At 37.6% G+C, this 19,997-nt stretch overlaps 1 protein-coding gene across 1 annotated transcript in view; it reads left to right on the top strand.

Annotated features, from left to right (window-relative positions):
* Positions 1 to 19,997, top strand: part of scara5 (scavenger receptor class A, member 5 (putative)) — a 111,284-nt gene that overhangs the window by 26,392 nt on the left and 64,895 nt on the right. The window lies entirely within an intron of this gene.

Genomic DNA, 19,997 nt, shown 5'->3' with positions numbered 1-19,997 from the left:
GGTTGTCAGTATGTCCCATTCTTTCAGATACAATATCTCAGGATCGCTGGGAGATCATTTCTTCAAACTTTGCACAAAGTCCACTTAGATTCAATAATGAACTGATTAGATTTTGGAGGTCAGAGGCCACTGTAAACTTGCATCCATTCCAGTCTTGACACATGAAAGGAATTCCTTTAAATTCACCCCAAGCACCGACTTAAACTCAAAGATGAACTGATGTATAGTGTGGAGGTCAAAGGTCCATATCACCATGGCCTCACAAATTACATTTTTAGCCATAAGTCAAGAATTCATACACTGATTATGCTAAAATTCCACGCAGACATCTAGCAGGATAAACTGTTAAAGCAACTGAAGTTTATATTCGACAGGTTGAAGGTCAACTTCACTGTGACATCATAATGTTCTGCAAAAACTGTCCATTATTTGATGCCATGATCCAGGAACAGATGGCTGGGTACTGGATTGTTGACACTAATCTTGCAACTGTAGTGACTGTATAGATCAGCAGGAGGCAACCTGCAGCTCCGGAGCCACATGAGGCTCTTCAGGCCATCTACAGCCGCTCCCTGTGGCTGTGACCAAAAAGTTATATAAAATAATAACAACTATTTCTTTACATTATCTTAATTTTAATGTATGACTTTATATAGGCCCAAATCAATTTTAACATAAGAGTCACACAAGCCTGTCAGAAACATGACATGACAAGTATCATGAGCATTAATGTTACTTCAAAGTGTCATTAATGTTCATGACACATCCCATGTCATGTTTATGACACGCTCATGTCACTCTTATGTAGACACCTTCAAAATAAAGTGTTACCATATCTTGCTTAAGTCACAAAGGCATGTTCAAAAAATTGCCTAAGTCACATTTTATTTTGATTTAGTCATAATAAATCCACTTAAGTCAAACACTTGACATAGGCCATTATCTTAAAGGGGTAAAATCACATGATCTGATCAACTGAGGATGTAGGCGATTTTACCATAGGTGGCCGGCGTCATGAGGAGATGATTTAGGCAAAAAAACAATTTTGACCAAAAATGACTTAGGCGATTATTTTAGCAGTGTGACGAAATTCTGTGTCTGTGGGCAGCTGCATCATCATGACCAGTCACACAGCCACAATGTTGCATGTATTGTGGTGGACACATGTCCCCAAGTCTCCGCCACGACTTCAGCCATGAGGAAGTCAGCTGTGTGTCTGCCTGGTTTATTCCTGAGTTAGTTTTAACCCAGCCCTCACTCGATATAGTGCCATGTTTTAGGTATCTTTTAATGATTTGAATGATAATTTAACTATGAGGACTCCTAGTGTTTGTTTCTGTCTTTCTTGCTGTTATTTGAGGCATCTCTGAACTAACCACAACCCCTCCGCTCGCTCAAAGGCTCATAGTTTCTGTCGACCCACAACATGTAGCCTGTGAAGGTCCATAGCTTATTCGAAATGGTGTTTGTTTGCGGTAAAGTCTGCACACTTGAGAAAAATCAGAATTTAACTCTAACCTGAACCTTAGTTTTGGGGTTAAAATAGAGTTCCACTTGTCTCCTCTCTGCCTTTTATGAGGCGTGCTCTCTTTCACCACCTTTTGTGAATTCTGTACATATATATTTTTGGTTCAGCCCTAGAAGATATATTCTGCTGAAGGCGATACTTACTCTCCAATGAAACAAACTCCTGGGTCTGTGGGACACAGTCCAGACGGACATCCTCAGACTTGACCGTTAGAAAAACAATGACAGGCTAATTTTACTAAACCCTCCAACCTTTAGATTACTTTTCCTCCTTTGAGGTTATTTGGAAAGCACACGCTCTTTTACAACATGATACCAGATAAAGACCTGTCCTGAATGTAGACCAGATGTGTCTGGCTAAGTTTAAATACGTTCTGAGGGTAAATCTGACACCACAAAGTGCCACTCCTAACGGCTTTAAAGAGGAACTTTAAAGCTCTGAAACACACCCTTGTGAAAACAATCAACACTCTGGCTGCTGAAGATGAGGTGTTTCTGATCTGGGCCTGTTTATGTTCGACACGGATGAGAAATTCTTTCCCCAGACACACTTCAGCTTCACGTCAGCTACAGGAGAGTAAATCCTCCATCACACACAGAGAGTGTGTGTTTATATAAACGCAGCATGAAGACACACTTAAACTGAGAAGTGTGATGCAAATAAAAACTATGCACAGAAGATAAATACAGAAACTCACAAAAAAGTCATACATGCAGTCAAACATGAATGCAAAGACACCTGAAATTTGTGATTTACAATTTTTTTTCATTTATACTGTTGTATTAATTTCCATATTTATTCCATTTAAGTTTTAATTTGTATTATTTTTTTAATTTATTTTAATTAATTTTTAATGTATTTGCAGATGATGACTGAAAAATATATAGGGAGAAATCATTATTATTATTATTATTATTATTATTATTATTATACCACTATTATCATGCCACTATTGTTACTACTATAATTATTTATTTATTATTATTATTGATTTTAATATTTTTATTTATATATTTATTTATTTTTATTTATTTAGGCAGCTTCCGTCCCAAAAATATAAAACTGAGGAAAGTGATACAATATTGCATGTTTGAGCTCTTTGACTATTTTTTGCTTGAAAACTGGCCATGCACACACACACAGACACATGCATAAAAACACAAACACACACACCTCAGTCAAAAACTAAAGTTGATTAAGCATTTTCAGTTAGTCGCCCTAAACTGTGGAATAATTTGCCACTAATAATCAGATCTTGCCCCTCTATTGATCTCTTTTCTTTTGCCCTGTTATTATTATTTTTATTGTTATTATTTTAGAGACATTCCTGTCTCCTCTCTGGCTTTAATTTCTTTGTGTTTTATTTTGTGGTTTCGCGTCACACTGTTTATTATTTTGCCAAGATATACTCTGCTTTTACTTGTATTCTCTTTTCATTCCTGGGGTTTATTTCTTCTCTTTGTACAGCACTTTGGTCTCGATAAATAAACTTGACAAACACATGCATTTGTGCAGAAACACATGCTTATACATACTGTGCACATAAAGAAAACATATAAAAAGCACAGACACATATGCACATACATGCATAATACACTCACAGACTCAAAGATATTTATGCACAGCCACAAACCACATACATGACTGGCACTGCACACACAACACACACACATATGCAGACATGTGTGTTACATGTAGACAAGGTCCCAGGGCCCCTAAATTGACTCTGAGAACATAAAGCCTTTTCTAATGACTTTCTGTACTGCGGTCGTGGTGCTTTCTCTAGGAGAGACTGGGGAGGATCCAGCATTCTCAGCAGGAGTCCCATCATAAGAGCACACTCACACACACACACACACACACACACACACACACACACAGAAACATACAGAGAAAAGTTAGTCCTTTATTCTTCAACAAGAGAGGTCCCAAAAGTCAGCGGACAGCCTCATTCAGGCAGTCAAAGTCAAAGTCAGACCATTAACATGTCAGGACTAATTGGACCAGAACTCATTCTCTCTCTCTCTCTCTCTCTCTCTCTCTCTCTCTCTCTCTCTCTCTCTCTCTCTCTCTCTCTCTCTCTCTATGTGCTGCTAAGAAGTTTTATGTTGTCTTGGTGCAGAAAACGTTTCACTCAGTTCATAAATATTGAAATAATTAGAGCAAGTGTTGTCACCATGGTTGTGTGGTTGTACAACCATTAATTAGTGCATGTTGTGATGTCATCTTCAGCAAGAAACTCAGAAAACATTACAGACAGTGCAGAGTAGGGCTGGGCGATGTGGTGAAACTCAAATGTCAATCTATATTGATATTGTGACCATGTTGTCGGGTTGATTAATGATGCTTTAACAACATACAGTATTTACTTGGTATTTACTTGGTTTACTTGGTTTATGACCAAATACCATAACATTGCTGGATAAAAGCCTGTTGATGTTTTAAGCAACACCATCAGCGGCGCTCTGTGGATGGACTTTGGTCCAGTCTGAAATATTTCAGCAATGCATTGCCGTGAAATTTGGAATTGACATCACCCTTTAGGATGGATTGCCGTAACTTTGGTGACCCCCATTACTTTTCATGTAGCTTCATTACCCAGGCAAAAGTTTGAGATGTTCAACACTTTGGTTTAGGACGAAATACCTGGAAAAACAAGGACATCCCTATCAGCCTCAGCTGTGCTTTGTTTTTAGGGCTAATAATCAAATGCTAGCATGCTGGTGCACTAAACTAAGATGGTGAAATGATGTTAGCATTTAGCTCAAGACACCACTTGAAGATATTGTATGTATAAGTACACTTCCAATATATGTTTTATTTGATTGTCTGTAAAGATTTTCCTTTATTGTCATTGCACAGAGTAACGAGTACTATAGGACAACGAAACTAGCCATCAACCTGTCCAAAAGTATACTTTAAACGCACATACAATATGACAGAGTTGGATAGGACAGGGAGACAGAGATGAAAGAAAAGAAATACAGCACAATGTGAGGAGAGGAAAGGAGGCGGAGAAAAAATCAATGAAAAATTATTTATTTATTTATTTATTTATCAGAGTCAGTCTCATTCCTCATTTAAAGCAACAAATGTTCGTTTTAAAAAAGTTTTTTTCTATTAAATGTGAGATTTGGAATCCAGGATCACTTACTATGAAAAAAAGTTCTAGTCCTGCTTATATAAACTGAATTTCTGGAACAAAAATTGCTGTCTGACTGTGTTATTGTACTGAACTTCTGTTGGCTTTCTGTACTTCATGGTTAATAAGCTACAAGCTTTAACAATGATTGTTGACTGGATGCGTAAATTTCACTCTAAGCTTGACGTCCTGCAGGTTTTACTTGGATCATTTCGCTCCTTTATTATAACAATAAAAACTTTTCATATGCACCACCTTACCATACCCAGCTGACTCCTTTTGCTTGAAAAGAATAAGTTGTAAACATGCAGAGCTTTACACATCCAGTTCAGCTCGTAGCCAAATAAGTTCATGAGTTGCAATAAAGTGAAACACTGCAGTGCGAAAATAACTCCAACACGAATAAAAGCAGCGAGCCTCAGTGATGCAGCTCTCCATAAACAGCTTCATGTTTTTTTAATCTGCAGGAGAAGTGAGGGTTAAAGCTTCAGGGATTTTAAGGGCACGAGCAGGCGCCTTAATTAGTCCTCTAAATGTCTTTTTTTGTGTTTTACTAGCAAACCAATTAAGCAACAACAGATTCCAAAGACTGCAGGCTGAGCTCAACACACACACACACACACACACACACACATCTAGCTTATTGTGGTGCTGTGGATCAGTGAACTGAAGCCTAAAAAAAACAGAACAATGCAAAATTATGAGATCTGGCGTCTCGGTGCTGAGCCATCATTAGTTTATAAGTGAGTTCGGTTTGATGACTACAACAGAAGAACTGAACGAATGATAGAAATGTGAGGAAATTGACAACAACAATGTCTTTAAAGTCAATAAACAATGTGAAAAATGATACTGCTCTCTGTAGCTGCACAAGACTGAAAAAAACACATTTCCGTTCAAAAGTTGCAAACAGGTACACTGTAAAAAAAGTTATTTATATATATATATATATATATATATATATATATATATAATTCATTATGAAACAAAAAATAAAATAAACAAATAAAATAAAAAGTTTACACAACAAAATGATGGCTGCATTATACAAACATTATGCTGTTACTTTTGTACTTTTACTTCAGTAAGTTTTGAATGCAGGACTTTTACTTGTAGTGTAGTAATTTTGCTGTATGGTATTAGTACTTTTACTGAAGTAAAGGATCTGAATACTTCTTCCACCACTGATTAAATCAACCAGTTAAACAAAAGAATCTAAGAAATCCTGGTAATGTGCATTAGATTGAAGGCTTTCATGACATTTATGAATCTAAATCTATGTAGTAAGAGGGACTTAGAACTGTGGTATTTATGGTTAAAGTCAGTTGATCTATTCATTAAAATCCAACATCTCTCCAGGAAAAACGAACAGGTATTTCTATTGTACACAGACACAGACAGACACACACACACACACACACACACACACACACACGCCTGTTAAGTCATTCAGCCTCTCACAGCGGGAGCAGCACTTTGATGTCTGCCACATCAGACAGGGTCCACGCTTAGAAATCAAACAGTCGGCCCACCACGGCCACCGCTGTCACTTCATTTGGACATTCCTGCAGCTGAGTTACAGCTGGCTGGACTTCACACACACACACACACACACACACACACACACACACACACACACAGCCTCCCCCAGAGACACTCCAACATGACTGCAGAGTGCTGAAACATTGTTGTTTAACCCTCCATAAAATGAGCAAATAAACTAAATACACTTCCTGCCCTCTAACATCTGCCACGTTGAATCTGCAGATTAAACACATCAGACAGTTTTAATAAACTAAAATCTAACCGCTCTGTTTAGGGAATATATTTATATTACATCCAGTGTAATTCTGTGGTTTTACAGTGATGTTTACTGTACGAGGCACAGCTGCAGCCGGGCGATGATCAGGCTTTTACCCGTCGCAGCGTTTTCGTACGAGAGGGTTTCCCGGGTTCATGACCTCGTGCCAAACTTGTGGTTTGTCTGATAATGGCTCCATTCTTAGTCAAACACAACAAATTAGCTATAGTCAGTTTCCTTCAGATGGAGCCACGCTGCAGAAAAAAATCTTTAAACATTCATTCATCACTGTCAGATAAATTGTAATACGTGTTTATATTAGCTGCAAAGCAAAGAGATCATATTCCAGATGATTGTTGGATTGTATGTGACACCAATGGTTTACCCAAATTAACAGCACATTTCCCCATAAAACCTGTTTTCACCTCTCCGTCATTGTTGTATTTGCAGTTACTGAGGAGGATAAACACATGGTAGTTTCCTTTTTTGTCTGCAGGACCAAATCCTCAAACTCTTTCGAGACTCTCGCTCGATCGGCATGATCCCATTACGTTTTTTGAGAAAAATTTTAAGCAAAAATAAATTACAATTAAGGCAAGTTTGGTGTAAATAAACTAGGCTACAGTGCAGTTTCATCAGTTGGTGCTATAGGTGACAGTCGGCTGTAATCTGCCAATAAAAAGAGTCAACTCTAACTCGTGTACCATAGAAAAATGGAGGCTGTGCAAGTTGTAATTGTTCTTCCATGTTAGTTTGTTTTGGCCGTGTTTCATGCTTTCTGCTGAAAATTATTATAATGTCTTGAAAGACGGCAGAAACAGCTGAATAATCACCTGGGTTAAATGTTTGCTGTGTCAGAACTTATTTGATAAATGTGTTCCCAAATCCAATTTAGCACAACGTACATGTTTGGGGGGTTGCTTTCAAATGAAAACACAGCTAATAAGGCACAAGGTGTGACAAAAGGCTGACTAATTATTTATACTAAGTTAACTTATTTTTGTCCCTTTCATTTGAATGTTAAACGATTTGAGCCTTATTAATTCAGAAGTTATGTATCATTTAAACAAGCTAACAAATCCAGTCCAACAACGTTGTCATGGGTAATATTTAAGCAAAAAATTGCCTAATATCCAACATTTATTTGGAAGTGTTCTTGTATATTTGTCCACCTATTGAATGTAATTCCACTATTCATTCTGCTTTTATCTCTGTTTTGGTCCCCACCAATTTCTGATCCATATCTGACTCTATTGCCTCTAAGTCAGGCATGGGCAACTGGAGGCCCGGGGGCCACATACGGCCCGCACCATCACTTGAAATGGCCCTCAGTACAACTACATGCATTTGAGCATGAAATCTCAAAAGTGCAGTGTAAAAAGGCACAAAATTACTTTTTGCAATTAATGTTGGCCTGCTGTTCTTGCACTGAAAAAAAAAGAAATCACCGTAAGTGGTTATTTTTTATATGCTTCACACCTTTTGTATTCCTATTTATACTGTTATACATGCATTTGAGCATGAAATATGTTAAGTTACTGCACTGTAAACATATTTAAAATTGCAGTTTCATCATATCTGGTTAAGTGCACGCTCCTATATGTGGCCCTGTGGTAGAAAAATTGTGGCCCCCTCCAGCATTTAAGTTGCCCATCCCTGGTTTAGTGTATTCAACTCTATCCACCAGCTAGTGGCTAAATAGTTGTAATGTTGGTGAGCTGGGGGGGCTGGTAGCAGACAGTGATAAACTTTACTTTGTGCTGAAAACAGGGTTATGAATAAAAATACTAAAGCATGAAATGGATTCCCGGACCAAAACAACGAGTTAAAAGAGGCTAAAAAGCCCGGCAGAGTTTGGGGAGCAATTAGCGGTGAGTCAGATTGACTCCTGTGACATTATCATACATATTTACAACCATACATAATATACATAATGTATTGTTAATTGAGGTAGCTTTAAACCTTTAAATTCTTTCTTCAAGATTTTTCACATCATCTGAAAACAAGAACAAAAGAGCTACATTTTAATGGTGGAAAAGGTGAATGTTGCACCTTATCATACTCATCTGAAACCATTCCTCTAAAAATCCTCAAAGAATAAGATGTAAACATGCAGCAGTTACACATTAAGATGTACATTAAGCCAAATAAGGTCCGTCAAGGACGACAGACAGAACACTTTGTTTTTCAAGTCGTCTCCTGTGTAATAAATGTATCTGCTCTCCCTCTGGTTCCCCGTCCAGACCTACAACAAAAACAAACAGTCCACACTAAACAAAGTACATTCTTCCTCTGCAGCTGCAGCGAGCAGGGCGCTGTGTGTTATCGGCTGTTGTTTGTGTATTGTTGTGTTCAGTGTTTCAGTGTGATTGTTTTGTTGTGGAGATCGACCGTGTTTGATTGCTCCGAGCTGTTTCAGATTCAACATGAACAGAACCGTGAGCAGGAAACACACTCACTGAGTTACAGCAAGATTTATTTAATGTCTCATTCTAATGTTTCCTAATTCTAAATCGGCTACATTAAGTGATATAAGTGCATGCAAAGTCGAAACATGTGCTTAATATTGTGCTATCTCCCAATCCCTATTTACACCCCATTCTTTCCTTTTCTGTTCATCAAAAGTGGCAAAATTTTGAGGAAAAAAAAAAAAAAATTGAGAAAATAGTTGTAATGTTGATGTAAAGCTAAGTGATAAAAAAATGTAACATTTTAAAAAGTTATAATATTTCATCATCATTATAATATATCTAAAACATTTTAAGGTAAAATTTTTAAAAATTGTGTATAAAGTATAGTGGAAAAAATTATACATTTTGGAGAAAATTGTTGTAATATTGATGTCAAGTAATAGCAATGTAACAGTTTAAAAAGTTATAATATTTCCCAAAAAGTTATAACACCTTGAGAAAAACCTAATCTGACATAAACTTTTTTTAATGTCTCATTTTAATGTTTTCATTTATTGTTTAAGCATTAATACTGTAAAGTGTGTCCACGGCTGGGCAAAAATACACCCCAGCTCATTATACTGATCATAAATCTGATTATTTTATGTATAATTTTCAGATATTTTCCACATTGTGATATGGGAAGCAGAAAAATATGCTCATTATGGATTTGTGATATTGATTTCAGCCCTATTTCCACCATATTCTTTCCTATTCTTATTTGTGTTCTTCCTTTGCTGTGTCACATTTACTACTGCAATAATCATAATAATAATAATTTAATATTTATCCAACACACCACTTTCATCCTAACTCCCAATATGAATCAAACATTATTGCAGTCATTCATTTAAACTGATGTAATGCCTGTAAGGCCTTTTGATGAGATCTCAAGAAAGAGTTGGTTGTTGCTTGTCGGATTCTTAAGTTCCTGTAATTTCATTGTCATTCACCGCTGGAAGACTTTCAGGTCTGCCGTTCACAAAAAGACTCTTTATTCTTGATTTCCTTCCCTCCTTCCTGCCGCTGGCGTCCCCTCAAAGCGAAGAGGGCTGCTGGTCGGTTTCTGTCTAGAGGTGACTGTGTGTGTCTTTCACTGACACACAAACACATGAAAACATGTTGTGACAGATGTGGCGGTCAGATATCAGACTTTATTAAAATATGGCTGCCATAAAACTGCGAGACAGCTCATGTGTGCCTATTGGTTGCAGACACATATGGTAAACTGGCTATTTTTAACTGAGAACCAGCTGTTTTAATATTCCTCCAGGTTGCTATTTTTCTCATCCTCCTCCCAGGTCAGATCTCTTTCACCTCGGGCTGTTCAATAACAAAACCGGCACTGAATTGGATTTTTTATTTTAGAGTTACATTACATGGTCTGGGAATGTTGAAGTCATTTCAGCTATTTTACACAGACACGAGAAGTTGTTGAAGCCCAGTGTCCCATTGAATTACGTCTACGGCCTTGTTCTGCCAGTCCAAATCCATTTTTGGGCATTTCCAGATTGATTTTACAAAGTCTCGACAGCAAAGGACCACATGAAATGGGATTTTTTTGCACATTTGATCCCAACGACTTTTAGAGGTGGTTTAAAATGTGATTCTAACCAGATTCTGCAGCTGCGTCGACTACGACATCCATGGAGTCCGCCAAAGTCCCCCAAACACCTTTTTAATATTGGCAAGCCACCTTTCATCTTCAAATGTTTCCACTAGTCTTTTGTGGATTGCACCACATCTCTCGCTGCACCGTGATTGTCCACCGGTGCTCCCTGAGGACCTCCAGGCTGCCGACACCACCGCCTCCAATAGGCAACAACTGTATTCATTGATTGACTGTTTTGTTCCCTGTCCGAACAGAAGGTAGAGTAGAAGGGACAGAGGCTAAGACTTCACATTTGAGGAGTTTCTATTGCGTCAAAAACAAGCTGGTTCAACTGGCAGTTTAGGTGCTAGTTAGCTCGTAAAGTAGTTTGTCAGCCTGAAGTGAGGTTGAGGGCTGCTGCTGCCACCTGCCTGCTGCTAGGCTAATTTCCTGTAACCAGGGTAGCATGAAAGTTTGATGGAATTAGCACTAAAGCTAACTAGCTCGCTAACTAGCAAACTACTGGCTAGTGAGAGCTATCTTGCTAATTCCACAATACTTTCATGTGACATCATTTACATAAAATGAGCCGGACAAACTTATCACTCATCTGGTGGAAGCAATGTCCTTTCCTACACTGTGACAACAAGAGTGTGTTGATGAAGCATTCAGTTGTTTAATTTGACTAATTTAGCTGCTGACTGGTTAGCTCACGCTTCAGCATTGGAAAGATGTGTAAAGAAGCATAGCCTCATTGTTAAGAGCTGTGTTTCCATTAAAGTCAAATTTCAAGAGCAATTTTGAAATGTTGCGTAAAAGAATATGTGAATTAGGGACGTTTCCATCAACTGGTTTAGAGCGAATAAACAAAGCTGCATGAAAGTACTTTGGTCAAAAGATGGCAGTGTAATATGTTGCTGAAGGCTAATCCGTCAGTAAACTGTAGAAGAAGTAGAACTAAAATGGCTGTAATGTTTTTTTCACAAACGAGACCGAGGAATATTTTAAACTCAGCTTCTTCTTCTTTTGGGTTTTCCGGCAGAGCAGAAACAGCAGATCAGTCATGTGAGTTAAAAGTTTTCTACATCAAAACTCATTCGAAAAAAGCTTTTCCATATCCCGTTTAGCACATTAACTTATTTTCACACAAAAGAGACATGCAAAATGTGCATAGAAATTTGCATATGAAAACACGACTGTCTTAAAGAGCTGACTTGAGAGGCAAATTCGATATGCGTGCAGTTTGAGCATAGCGTTACATATTAGAGGTCCAATGTTCAGTGCCAAAGCAGCAACATGTTTATGTAGCAGATAAGCCCTTAAAAAAGTCTCTGTTCTGTCTTCTATCAGAGCTTTGACACCTGATTCCTGCTTCGTTCAGGAGGGTCATTTCAGGTTCTTTATGATCCAGACATCAACATTCAGAAGAACTGCTTGTTCTGGCTTTTTATTGTTTCTGTGTTTGAGTTGGAAGTTTGCTGCATGTTTGCAATAGCTTCATTCCAACAAGATGTTTTAGTTGAAGTCGAAAGCCATCTCCATGTCAGTCTCTTATCCTTTACGATGAATGTCTGTGTGGAGGTCAACGTGAGGTCTGTGGAGGCTCTGAAGTCGTGTCACAGATCTATTAACCTTGTCTGACTCCTTCATGGAGGTCTGGTGATGAAAGGCCTGTGAGTAAATAATGGGTTTTCTCCATTGAGGTGTTTTCAGTGGGTTTTGCCATAAATTTAACAGTGTAGGAGTTAATTTATAGTTAGTTGTAATATAGAGAAAACTAGACGACAGATACATGGACACATATAATCAAAGTAATCACGTTTACATTCTCACATTCACAGTTGTGGTGAGTTCAAGGTTTACACTGGAAATGGCTTTTCTAGATCACAAAAGATCTTTTACAACCACACAAAGTCTCAAACTGATCAGTCGAAGTTAGTGCGGTCTCTAAATTATACCGATGCTTTTCAGAAGGTCGTCACCAGCTACAGTTGGAGTGTTTACAAACAGTAAAAAACATAATTTTGGTTTCTATATAAAGTATAAAAAACAGGCAAGAGAAAAACAATAACTTGTAATTAAGGCTGTTTTTCGTGGAAGTTGATGAATTCAATAAACCGGCCGTATGATTTAAAGTCTCAAAAGTCTGATCCTGTGTATTTATGTCCAGTTCAACAATGCAACAACGCAGCGTTTTGTTATTTAAGAGATTTTTTTGTGCTAAAAGTACCATGATAATATACATCACGTGATGTGAAAGTCAATTCAAATAACAGTAATTACAAGCCTATTGTATATCTTAAATACAAAGCTTTTGTTGTAATTAATGCTGTAAAAAGGTTTTGTGAAGAAGTCATCATAAATTTTAAAAAAAGTTACTTAGAGGGGAAAAAGGTCATAAAATAAATAAAATAGTTTTTAAAATAGGTGGTAAAAATGTTGACAGAAGTTTTAAATGTCAATGTAACCTTTTAAAAATAGCTATAATATTTCAAGATAAAAGGTTGAATTATTTTGAGAAAAAAAGTATATATTTGAAGACATTTTTTGTAATATTTTAATGTGTGCAGTCACATGTGCTCCAACATAAAAATAGTTTAAACTTTACAGCTCCAGCCATCTGCGAAAGATATCTCCTTGTAATTATAATTTATTTAGATTAATTGCTGATGTTGGCCTGTAAAGACATATTATAGCATGCAATATTGGTCTGTATAAATAAACCTGAATGAACAATTGTGTTTGTAATGGCAGGGACCTTTAAAGCTAAATGAAGCTGCTACACACACACACACACACACACACACACACACACACACAAACACACACAAACACACACACTTCTTATTAAGTAACTTTATTAAAAAGCCTGTGAGAGCTGAACAGGGAGATTAGTAACCAGGGGTGTTGGGCCTGAAGTCGGAGCACTGCGGGACATTTGACTTGTACAACATTTAAACACAACACAGGGATCATGAAGGACCTCATGAAGATTAAAACTAAAGTTATTTACTAACACACAAACCCTACACATCTGCCCTTTCTATATAATTAATAGAGAACAGGTAAGAATGGAAACATGTACAAACTATATCCATACTGATGATGACCTAATGACCTAATTAAGTCATAGCAAACAACATCAGAGACTCACAGGATGAATGTTGGACATATGGAGTTTATCAAACATAACATGAAAGGAAATTATAACACAGGAAATTGTCAACTTAAAGACTTAATGGTCTGTCAAACTTTGTCCCTTCTCGGAAAATCCTCCTAGCAGCTGCAAAAAAACATTAAAAAAACAAGAACGTTAAATTAACATTTTTTGCTAATTTAGAACCATACAGTGTGTATAAAGGTATATAGGTATATTACAAGGTAGAAAAAGCAAATATTTGTGTTTGTTTTTATTTTAAGCAGCCTTAAAGTGAACAGCTTTGTTGTATTTGTGTGTAACTTTACATCAAAAACCTTTGGATGTCTGGGAGAGGGAATCTTTCACGGGATAAAACTCTTTTTATATCTGCCTGAATTCAAGTTCACACACACACACACACACGGACACAGAAGGACACACACACACACACACACACACACACACGCACAGACACACACTCACAGACGGACACACACAGACGGACACACACACACACACAGGGAGCAGATAAAGAGATTATGAAGGCACCATGTTGTCTTTGGCTTTGCCCACAGAGGAATGCAGCTCTGATAAACATCCCTCTGTCCTCCCTCTCTGCCCTCACACTGACACTCTCCAGCCAGCTTGTCTGTGTGTGTGTGTGGGTCAATGGATCACACATGACTTTGTGGGGACCATGACCTGGAGTTACTTTGTGGGGACTCACATGCATTCTTGAACTTAATTGTCATTCAGCAGCTAAGACTTGGTTGTAGGTTCATTTAGGTTGAGGTAAAGAAGCTAGGAAATTAAGAGTCTATATAAGGTCCTCACAAGTATAGCATTGTTTTCTATGTGGGATAAAGGTCTACAGAGAGAGGACCTCAAACAGAAATACAGAAAGTCATTGTGCAATAAATTCACAGCCATCATGATCTCATCGTTCTAAGGTTGAATGAACTGCACACGCAAGGAACAGAACAAGGGTTTGTTGTTTCATACCTTTAAAAAAAAAAAGTTAAATCCTATGCTTAATAGAAAGATGATTTAATTTGATTTTAAGTAGCAGTGAACCCAGTTTATAATCGGGCATCTTCTCCATTAATGCTGACAGACAGGGCTGCATTAATATACTGATTTTATCCAAATCTCTTCAGTGTTTGGCTCTTATTTACACACTGATTGCAGTGAGCTACCATGCAAGGGCCCAGTGCATTGCTTAATTTTTCCAATGCTGAAACGCAAAATACTAATAAGTTATTATGAGTATTTTTAGGAATAATTTTTCTGGTTTGCAACAAAAACATAGCATACTTTTCCAAATATTTTTAAACCAAAAGGAAGATAACTGAAACAAAAGACACAGATTAAATCCAATATGGTCCCCTGCCATGCAAAGACATAAAAAATCAGATTAGGCCTGTTATAAACAACATACTATAATATGCGTAAACCAAAATCAGGCTGGTTTACATGAAATTGAAAGAAAATTGAAGAAAATCTGCTCTCACAAGTCCATTGACATTAGTTGTGTTTCCATCAATGTACACAAAGCACAGTTTTCAAGATTCACATGAGAAGACCTTGATAGAAGCACCCAAATTTGATAAAACTTTTGAAAATGCATTTTTCCATTTTCTCTCTACTTCTTCTCCTGTTAACTGAGGGATTAGCCTACAGCAACACATTACACTGCCATCTTCTGGCCAAAGTACGTTACTGCAGCTTTGTTTATTCGCTTTAAACCAGTTAATGGAAGCATCTCTAATTCCCATTTTCTTTAATGCAAAATTTCGAAATTTCACCTCAAATTTGCTATTGCAAACACTAGTGATGGGCGTTTGGAAGTGACCTGCCAACTAGAGCATCTATAACTTTAACGATCAATTAATTGATTAATCGTTATGTTTTTATACATACTCTTGCATGTATGAAAACATACATAATGGGCAAAATTAAATATATTCATTCATATATTGAGAGAACAGGACCTACAGTCATGGAAAAGATTATTAGACCACCGTTGTTTTCTTCAATTTCTTGTTCATTTTAATGCCTGGTACAACTAAAGGTACATTTGTTTTGACAAATATAATGATAACAGCAAAAATAGCCCATAAGAGTTTAATTCAAAAGCTGATATCTAGCCATTTTCCTTGGTCTTCTTGATAATGATTTTGGTTATTATCAAGAAAACCATGGAAAATGGCTAGATATCAGCTCTTAAATTAAACTCTTATGGGCTATTTTTGTTGTTATCATTATATTTGTCCACTTTTAGTTGTACCAGGCATTAAACTGAACAAGAAATTGAAGAAAACAATGGTGGTCTAATATTTTTTTCCATGACTGTATATAACAAAAACAGGTAACTAATGAGTGTGTTTCTCTAAATTTATATTTTCACGCTTCCACACGGCTTCAACACAAACAAGGCATAGTCTAGTGTATTACGTACAGTGGGGATGTGCAAAAAATACTAAGTCTGCTGTTTTTCATTTGTAAGTCCTCACACTTTTCTTTAAAGTCATCCACCAACTTCTCGAGGTCTTTTACTGTGCGTTGTGTTGATACGACCTCGTCCGTCCATGTTGATAGTCCTTCTTCGACAGCTCCAACATTAGCCTTCACATGTTCAAGCTCAGAGTGAATCGCCGTAGTATTGTTAGCTATTTCAGTTCTCACTGCCATGATTTCCCTCTTACTAGACTCAAAATCGTCTGCCAATGCATTCTTCAATTCCTCTCTTATTACCGCTGAAATGTCTTTTCTCTGCGCGGAGAGGATGTCAATGCTACGTGTTTTGTCTCTTTATTCAATGCCATCAACAAAAATCTTAAAGACCATTAATTGATCATCGATTAATTATTCCCATCCCTTAGTAAACAGGTCATACAGTATGTGCACTGACATTGGGCTAACCCTGTTGAATACAGATAAAATGCTATAGATATAATGTGAGTCCACTGCAGCTTTAACTTGTATCTATAGCTACAGTGTGAGGATTGAACCCACAGTCCAGACACATTCACATTACACGCTGAAGCCCAGCTGTTGTGCTGGACGGCCGTCCCATCGTTTGATACATGAATAGAAAGTGTCATCATCTCCACGAAACAATCCAAAGACCATGAAGCTGTGAGTTTGGGACTAATCTGTTTGCAGTATCGTCTGCCATGTCTGTATGTGTGTGAAATAAAGAGGGAAGAATAGGAGAGTAATGGAAAGGACAAGAGATGACTTTCCCATCTTACGGAGCTGAGCTGAACTCTTTAAATGGATTTGTCAGGCGTACGTATCGTCTTTCAGTCAATTTCTCATCGTCCTCGCCTGCAGTCACACTCCACTCTCCTTAAAGACTCATCTCTCCTGTTGTAACTCAACAGCACTCTGACATAATGAGGGTTGATGACTGGAAGAGAAGGGCAATTACAGCTCTGTGGGTTAAATGTATTCTCCCTTATTTAAAATAAGTTCATGTATGTTTGTTTTTTCCAAGTCAGATTCAACTGAGGACACTGTGCCTGCATCGGCAAACATTTATATCCAGTAAATGTCCATTCTGATCATTTAAAGTTTGTTGAAGTAAAACTATCCTCAACTTTCTGTGTGGTCGTTTTGAGAGTCTTTGTGGTTGATTTGAGTCACTTTGTGGTGATTCTGCATCTCCTAGTGGTTGATTTAGTGTCTTTGTGGTGATTTTACATGGCTTTGTGGTCTTTTTTGCGTTTCCTATTGGTTGTTTAAGTGTGTTTGTGATGGTTTTACATCTTACTGGGGTTATTTTGCATCTCGATATGGTCATTTGAGTGTCTTCGTGGACATTTTTTGTCTCTTTGTCGTTGATTTGAATGCCTTTGTGATAATTTTGTGTCTCTTTGTGGTTGTTTTGAATGTCTTTGTGGTCATTTGCGTCTTGTGGTCTTTTTGTAATTCTTTGTGTCAATTTTTATCACTTTGTGGTCATTTTGCATCTTGTGGTTGTTTTGTATCTCTTTACAGTTATTTTTGAAGGTATTTGAGGTTGTTTTGATTGTCTTTGTGGTTGTTTTGAGTGTCTTTGTGGTCATTTGCATCTCATTGTGGTTCTTCTTAAGGTTGTTTGAGGTTTTTTTGTGCCTCTTTGTGGTTCTTTTGAGTGTCTTTGTGGTCTTTTGCATCTTTAATGGTTGTTATTTAACGTCTTTGAGGTTGTTTTGTGCCTCTTTGTGGTTGTTTTGAGTGTCTTCGTGGGCATTTTGCTTCTCTTTATGGTTCCACTTAAGGTTGTTTAAGGTTGTTTTGCACCTCTTTGTGGTTGTTTTGAGTGTCTTTGTGTTCATTTGCATCTCTTGATGGTTCTTCTTATAGGTATTTGAGGTTGCTTTGTGCCTCCTCGTGGTTGCTGTGAGTGTCTTTGTGGTTGTTTTGCATCTGTTTTTGGTCATTTTGAGTGTTCTTGTGGTAAAATAAAATGACATGCTAATTTCGCGCAGGTTTGCATGTAAGCCTTTATAAAATTATATTATGTCAGTGCTGTGTTTGCAGCTTCTTTCCCCCAAGAGGCCAAAACAATCCAATATTACTGCTATGTTGGTGTGAATAGAAAAGTCTTAAATCTCCATTCAGTTCCCTGACAGTGACCGCTGTGGTTTGGTTGATTGTATATGCAGAGTTCTCCATGTTAGCAGAGCTGCAGTTCAACAGACATCAATTAGCTGAGAGTGATTTCCAACGCTGATTGATTATTCCTTTAGGCGATGTAACCAGAGGAAACAGAGTGGACACACGGTGGAAAATCTATTCAAATGTGTTTTGGCAACAAGATATAAATTTATATGTCTTCGTTCTAATAGGACACAGTCGTCCTGAACTGTGAGAACCCACAGACCCCAAACAGTCTGTGGTTACGAAATGTAATTCTGCACCTTAAACTTGCAAAACCACACTGTGGTTCCCCTGACAAATTTCAGAAAATTTGGAAACCATTCTTGGATTACATTAACACTAAGCCCTGTGCTGCAGCTCCATCTGTAACTTTTAGATGATCCTTACAAGATTATCTGACACAAATGTGGTATCCATGTGTATTTTATCACCGTTGGGAAAACAGTTTTTCCCAAGTGTCAGAAACTAAGTTAAAAAGACCAGATTTCTTGCTGACAGCGATAAATGTTGGACTGGGTATGGTCTGGAGTTCCTTATCACACATGTAGCACAAAACAGGAGATTGTCAACCAAATGGAAATACTCCGGTTGGTTTTGACGATGGGTGGTGCCTGGGTAGAGTCTGCAGGAGGTAAGACATGACACCTAAAGTATGCTACGGAAATCACAGTCACCCAGCCAGCTCATGATTTGGTCATAAGCAATTGGGTTTGTTGCCATTCCATGAATTTTGACAACTTTGGTATCAGCTCTTACCGACAGAAGTTCCCGAATGTCATTATCTCTCAAGTCAGACATTTTCATTGGCTTCTTTGTGTAAATGACCCTTATTCTTCAGCCTCAGGTGTTTGTGTTAGTACAACATATTCCAGATAACTTCCCAACAAGATCTCTAACATAAACGGCAGAATAGGTTGTTTGTCAAGACCAACCATAACAACACATATGAGCATTTCACAGTACAGAGTGGAGCGGTAGTGCACATGTAATTATACATACACATACGGTTCCTGGTTGTTAAAAGGGCTGCAGTTTTGTTGAATTTAGCAAAACCACTGATCTCGGTTTAGGGCAAAAAAAACGTCCTGGTTAGGTGTTTTAAAAGACAGTTTAAACTATAAATCAATATACGGTAATGCCGAAAGTGAAGTAGTTACGAGGACAACGTGACTACCAAAAGTGACACAATTACTTAAAAACATAATGCACAAAACGTGAGGTGCGTAAGTCCAGTGATGTTTAAATCACATTGTTTACTTTTGTTTTCACATGGAACATGAACCACGTTCTCCTGGGTCATCAAGAGAGCGACTTCCACTATTTGATCTCTGCATTGCCGCCATTCTTACTACGGCCACTAGAGGGCGAGGGGGAACGTCTAAACCGTAAATATGTCGTATTTTGCTGCCTGAACAAACAACCTGTAGGTTAGTTTTTGCAGGGAGACAGTCTTTAACCTCCACAGTGTCCAAGTGCTTGTTAAGACTGCAAACATTTGGAAGTTTGTCATGTTTGGTTAATGAGACCTTATAAATATATGACTTAATCAAACCCAGATGCTTTGATTGTTTTATTTAATTTCCCACAATAAACCAGACCTGTACACTCAGAAGCTGAGACAGCCGATGAAGCAATTCAAATGAAATATCTAGAATACGACTGGCCCACTATAGGGTCTTCTTCTCTTCTTCCTTTTCAA

The sequence above is a fragment of the Centropristis striata genome, chromosome 18 (genome assembly GCF_030273125.1).
Source record: "Centropristis striata isolate RG_2023a ecotype Rhode Island chromosome 18, C.striata_1.0, whole genome shotgun sequence".
NCBI lineage: Eukaryota > Metazoa > Chordata > Actinopteri > Perciformes > Serranidae > Centropristis > Centropristis striata.
Note: the sequence above shows the minus strand (reverse complement) of the source record. Positions and strands in the feature narration are given on the sequence as shown.